The sequence below is a fragment of the Ursus arctos genome, unplaced genomic scaffold (genome assembly GCF_023065955.2).
Source record: "Ursus arctos isolate Adak ecotype North America unplaced genomic scaffold, UrsArc2.0 scaffold_19, whole genome shotgun sequence".
NCBI lineage: Eukaryota > Metazoa > Chordata > Mammalia > Carnivora > Ursidae > Ursus > Ursus arctos.
In genome coordinates this window covers 3,098,563-3,105,008 of record NW_026622863.1, presented here as the reverse complement: position 1 = coordinate 3,105,008, position 6,446 = coordinate 3,098,563, and the positions used below count along the sequence as shown (strand labels likewise).

At 49.9% G+C, this 6,446-nt stretch overlaps 1 long non-coding RNA gene across 1 annotated transcript; it reads left to right on the top strand.

Moving 5' to 3' along the window:
• The first annotated feature begins 2,348 nt into the window (after positions 1 to 2,348).
• Positions 2,349 to 5,894, top strand: LOC130544163 (uncharacterized). The gene is made up of 2 exons (XR_008960197.1): positions 2,349 to 2,693; positions 3,768 to 5,894. It is a non-coding gene; the product is annotated as an uncharacterized LOC130544163 (long non-coding RNA).
• Positions 5,895 to 6,446: the final 552 nt, after the last annotated feature.

Here is a 6,446-nt window from a genome sequence, read left to right as displayed (position 1 = left end):
AGGGCTGGGGCCTGGGGCGCTGTGCCCACCCTCCCTGCGGGCACTGAAGCCGTCGCCGCCAGCTGGGGCTTCCACACTCTACACCCCCAGCAGCTTTGCTATCCCATGTTTGAGACCGTGGCCCAGTTCCCAGGTGGACTCCCAAAGCGATTCTTGCGTTCTGCGACCCCCTCTGTGAGTGGAGAGGCGGCTTGGTCGTGGGCTGACCACCGTAGATGTGAGGAGAGCTTTTCCGGCCCTATTTTATGCAATCCTGAGCAACTCTGTGAGGTGGGACCAGTACGACCCCACTTTGCAGGTGAGCATTTGGAGGCTCGAGAGGGTCAAGTGACGTTCCCAGGAGGCGGGCCAGGGCTCGACCCCGGGCGATGTGAGCTGGGCTTTACCCCTGATGTCACAGCACGGAGGCTACATCCCGGCTCTGCTGGAAAACGGCATGGCTTTGGCTCCTGACCCTGTGACTCTGCTGCTGTCCCTCCATCTGGTCTTCAGAGGCTGACCTCTCTCTGCCTCCACAAAATAAAGGCAAGGAGAATCTGCATCCTGGGTCATCTTGGGGGTCAGATGAGCCTTTCCTGTGAGGGGCTGCAGCAGCGCAAGGCACTTGGCGTCCAGCATCGCCTCCACGAGGCCGGCCGTTAGCCGCGTAGTTATCGCTGGGGACGGAGCAGCCTCCCCTGTGACCGCGGCCACCTCTTCCCTGCCTGCTGTTTCCTTGTGTTGGGGGCAATGATCGTGAACAGGGACATCACTGAGGAGAGGGGAGACGATCTGGGTTAAGCTGCAGTTGCAAATCGCCCACGTCTCCTGAAACTCTGCACAGCGCGTTTGTATTCGAGCACGCACGCTGTGCTGGGATGCCCTTGCCAGGCCCTCCCCAGCGCCTGGTTCTCTCCGGTGGTCAGCCAGGGCCGGCGCCCCAGTCCGCCTGCTGCACATGCCCGCCGGCTTCTGTGTGGTGCTGGTGGTAAGACGAGGGAGGGCACCCAGAGGGTCTGGGGGGGAAGGAAGCACGAAAGCAAGCTGGTTGCCCGGAGCTTGCAGCTACTTTCTGACGGAGGAGGGAGGGGACAGGCTTCAGAAGTCACTGTTCAAAGTCCGGTCTGCTCAGGAGCGCTTCCATTCAGGCTGCGACCTGAGAACAGGAGAAATGAAGTGTGCGTTTTGCCGAGTTTTAGTCGGTGTCCACGGGTTCCAGCAGAGCCCGAGGAGCCATGGTTTGTGTTTGTCCCCATGGCCTCTGTCCAGATGACCGTTCCTGCCACCACCCAGCTGGGCTCTTCTCATTAACCCGGTCACAGGGCCGATAAGCCAGAGAGGAGCGAGGGCGGAGCTGAACCCCCACAAGTGGGTGCAGGGCGGGGGGGGGCGTCTCTGGGCTTTGCTAATTGGGGTTCTCTTCTCCTCTCGCTTAGGTTCTGCTCTTTGTCTGAGCGGACAAGATAAGGAGGAAGCTGGGCTTTCCTAACAAGCCCGCCTGGCAGGGCCACGTGGTCATTGCCGAGCGTCCGGCATCTGCAGGAATCCTGTCGGTTTGGCAGTGGAATCGCTCCCCTCAGAAAACTTGGGCAATTGGTGGCTGTCGCTGGGAAGCGGGAAGCCCTCCGGAGCCCCTCTGAGGTCCACCGGCAGAGGCTGCCTTGAGCTGCCACGTCTGGCTCCTTCACCCAGAGAGATTTTCCTTCTGAGCGACTGCCCCGTTTGCTCATCAGAATTGCAGAAGTTCTGGCCACCAGGGACTCCCCAAAGCCTCCGCTGCTCTCGGGCAACAAGGGAGGCGTCAGAGCCTAGGGGCCGGCGAGCGCTCCCATCACGAGAATGCAGGTCGTAAAAATCAAATCAAACAACATCAAGTCGTGCACTTCTTTTGTGTCTTTTCACCAGAAGGACGTGAAAAAACAAATCATGATTCATCAGCACTTGGCTTTTTAAAAATAGAAATAATATCCACCCCCCTCAAAAAAAAGCACCACTCCATGAATTTGTAAATTAAAGCAAGGAGATGCTTACTTTAAATTTTTACAGGCCCCACATATCCGATAGTCCAAACCAAGAATAATATTTGGCGCTGATATGGATTTTTTCCCCTATCTTAATATACAAAGTATTATATGTTATATTGACATTCGGGCTAAATCTTTCCCTTATAAGGTGTTTGACATAAATTGCTTTCATTATGTAATTCTTAAATAGAAGGAATACACACATTTCTTAAAGGTCCCAGCTGTTATTGTTATCATTCGAGACACGGGATTGGAATCCCAACTTCCAATATCAAATTTTAGCACAAACCCTATAAAATCTATCTTGTCAGAACGTGCCAGAACCTCTAAGCCCTTCTCGGCTGAACAAGGTGCAGCTGGTGCTTCATCCTTAAGGCAGAGCCCCAACTCTGTGTGTGGGGTGTAGGCAGCAAACTGGCCCGGGTTTCGCCCGGCTGCCGGGCCGGCTGGGGAAGGCGTGGGTTTAGATTAGCCGTGTCCTACGCCGCTTGACGGGGTGACACGGGTCTGTAGGGCCGAGCCCAGGGCCTGGAGATAGGGCCAGCCGGCAGGAATGCAGGGAATGTTTTTCTTCGGACCCTATCGAGGCACACAGACCATGGGGATTCTGTCCGCGGTGACAGCCTTAACATTTGCCAGAGCCCTGGACGCCGCTGTAGAAATGGCATTGCCCACCCTGGAAGTGAGAAGGTAACGTTTATTTTTGTATTTTTTTCTCTCTCTCCCATATACAGACTGTAGAAAGACCACCAAGCGTGCGCCATTTTTTTTTCCACCATGATGTACAATTCACATTTGTTAATCAAAAAAAGTGCCCGAGGTCATCCACCTAGACTTTTTTTTTCTTCTTCTTCTTCTTAAACAGGAAACGGGTTTCAGATGTTTATATGTTAAAAAGTAAGGCTACTAATCTGTTTAGCCATTTACCAGATCCTGGCGAACTCCCTCTTACATTTTAATGTTCAGACCCCATAGAATGACATTCATTTTATCCCTCTTGTTATTTAGAATGAAAAACAAAATCTTTCAATAGTCACCTGCTTTTCTGGGGCCGTTCCAGCAGAGGTTAAAATAAATGAATCCGGCAGGTTAGTGAAATTGTGCTCACCGTGGCATTGGTGCTGTGTCGTGCGTTTGAAAATTCAGCCTTCTCAGGCCGTTCTTTAGAACAGACCGTGGTCACATGCACTTTCATGTGTCTGCGGAGGCACCCTACTTAGATTCAGCAAAGAGTTTACAAATGCACACAGTCAGGGAGTCTATACCAACGGCAAAAGTAGTTCTTCTAAACGTCAGATCTTTTTCTTTGAATCAGCAGGGTATTTTCCATGGTGCTTCTCGATACTAGGCTGTGAACAGTAACAGAGAAAAACCATTTTCCCCGGGAGTCCATGATCACTTAAAAGGACTTCAGCCTGATGTTTAGAAATAAAGGTTTTTGTTTTATTGCTGGAATTTTTTTCTTGCCCCAGGGCTGATAATTTCAAACGGTCGCACTGCTGGTGAAAACATGTCCCTGTTTAGTGTGGCAAATCAATGATATTTTTCTATGGTGGGAGGTTTATGTATTCACAATCCGGGAGAAAGGAATACAAACGGGAGGTCTGAATGCTTTTTTAGTGAATTTGTTAGTATTCAAAGCACTGGCTGAAAAGACTGTTTTAAACGTAGGACTCAGAAGGAATTATATCATTTGCTAAACCTGGGTCTGATGGCCCCTACTCTTTACCCGCCTGTGTTTGACCAAATGCTTTATGCCTGCAGATTGTGAAAGGAGGCAAACAATGGTTTTTGGAGACATTTTGTCAAAGAGAGAGAAAGAGCGAATTGAAATGAACTCCTACAAGCAGCCCAGTATTCTCTGGATCGGTAAAAAAAGTATTTGCAAAAATGAAAACATAGACAAAGAATCATTCTCAATTCCCTTACTGGTATCTTCACTTACTCTCACTCCGATATAGATATATATACATACAGATATACATAGAGCTATGATATTCTATATGAGGCAAAAGTATAGTTGTTTTCTTGTTCATTGGAGTTACCAGAAGTGGCTGGAGAAAAGATTAGTATAAGTGTAAAAATGGGTATATAATAAATGTCCAAGCTCCTTTAAAAGGGGATGGGATGGATATGATTAAGCACAATTTAAAATATATGTTTTTTGGCAAATGGAAAAACCATTTTGATTCCTTGGGGCATGTTTCAATTCAGCGTTCAGAGGACACAAGGCTGCCCCAGGACAGGTGTTAGGAACTCCGCACACAAACCCAGTGAAAAAGAGTGACAATGCTGCCTGCACTGAAAGTGAGCGAGGAGGAAGGCAGGTGGTCTATTGTGGAAGCAGCCTCCGTCGAGGGGGTCCGTCCGAGTGCAAGCACCCCAGCTGAGGCAGGTCCACGCAGAACAAATCCCCACCAGCCCCAGGCTCCCTCTCCAGGATGTGTCTGCCGTACCTGAGGACCCCGAGTTGCACCCAAGGAAAGCCCTGCCTCGGGGGCACTCTGGAAAGCACCAGGGCACTAAAGGAGCAGCGGGGAAGCCTAGATGTAGCATGTCTGCAGCTACTGAAAGGCTGAAGAACAAGCCGACAGAAGGAATTAGTCTGATGAGGGGGCAGACTCGGTACCGGTGAATTTCCTGCATGGGGCTAGTGCTTCCTCAGCCCTCCAGTGTGCCAATCACAGGACACGAACCACTTTGGGCCAGTACTTTTTTTTTTTTTTTTTAACCATCTCTGGGTCCTGGACTGTTAGGAACAGAAAAAATGCCTAAGTCTGCAAATCCAGGGCAATCGCCGTGTCAGCTCGGAGCCGAGATGTTTCCCAAATGAACACCTGGACGGTGTAAATCACGCCCGCGGTAAACACTTCAGGCCGGCGCAGGCTGCAGGCTGGCGGGGCGGCACCCTCCCACCCGGCCGGGGTCCATAAACCAGGCGCTGGCCCGCCATCGTAAACACCCCTCTCGCAGAGAAAGACCCCTCCCTGGCTGGGAGAAGAGCCCCCTCCAAGAGGCCACTCAGAGAACGCACTGCCCTCACCGTGGTCCGGCTCACCCTGGGCTGGGATCCGGAGTAGCTGTCAGGGGTCTGTGTCGTAATGAACGGCTTCGGGAGACCTGGAGAGGGGACCGGGGCCGCTGGCTTCAAGGCTGCTGTTTTCAAAGGCAGCAAAGATAAAACCTAAAAAGAAGAAAGAAAAGAAAAGGCTTTATTTTTTTAAACTTTGAGAGTAAAATCTTCACAATAGCTGTAACGATAACCAAAAAGATCTATATGGAGTGTCCCCAAAGTCAGTAGAAATCAAAGTGTCATTCTGTCCTTGAAAACATAGTGAATTAAGATATTAAATGACTCCTCTTCTCCATGCTGTCCTAGGATCTTCCACTCCTAATGCGTGACCATGCATTTGGTGTGAGCGATTGTTATAAACGTCCCTGAATGGGGGAAGGCAGAGGGCAGAATACACCTCGAAAAGATCGCCTCCTTGGAAATTTCTTTATAATCTGATGTTCTCCTTAAAAAGGAGAAATCTCTCCTTTTAATTATCTGATCAGGAGAAGTCTTTTAAATGACATTTTCTGCCTTCAACCAGACAGATGGGAGGACGAGCAATATAAACGTTATAAAAGTGGCCTCCAGTTCAGGCTTTTTATGGCGCTATTCCTTTCTACCCACAGCGCGGATTAGAGGAAAGGAGGGAACCCGAGAGCAGCTACTCTGCCTCCGGGATCAACCCTGCACCAAAGAAAAATAACCCGGAGAAATTAGTCTGCAGCCAGCAACGAAACCGGGATCAAATGGTTGCTGATCAGAGCAAATATTTAAACGGGATAAGTCAAATCGAGCATTATTAAATAAAGCTTCTTTAATATGTCTCAAACAGAAAATGTCTTTTGAGGAGCGTTTTAAACGTGGTCCTGGAGATCTGGCTGGGGCCACGTCTCGAGGCTTAACTGGTGTGCATGGGATCTGTGTTCTTACCACAAAGCGCTTCCCCCCATGGAATAAAATGAAAGCAGAAAAGATTTTAGGTAGCTCTCGAACACTGTTAATGGGACATAATCAATATGAGACAACTGGCCCCCGTTTCCACCTTTCTTCATCAGGCAGAGTGCAGCCCGGCCACCTGGTGACAAGGGTGACAAGGGTGACGGGCGGCAGGCTGAGAAGGCCCGCGTGTGGGGGTGATGGTTTCCCAGCACAGTGAACTGGGGCTGCAGCTGACCCGTGCTCTCACCAAACCTAAAACCACTCTCTAATGGGTTTTACAATATTTACATTTTCTATTTTATTTATAGGATGCCAGATGTCTACATTCAAATGAAAAAAAAAATCACTGGTGATATAAAACCCCACCCCTTCCCCACATTTGCTCGCTCATTAGAGACGCGTGTGTGCCTGCTGCCGCGCATCCGCGTGGGCATGCCGACTCAGAGCTG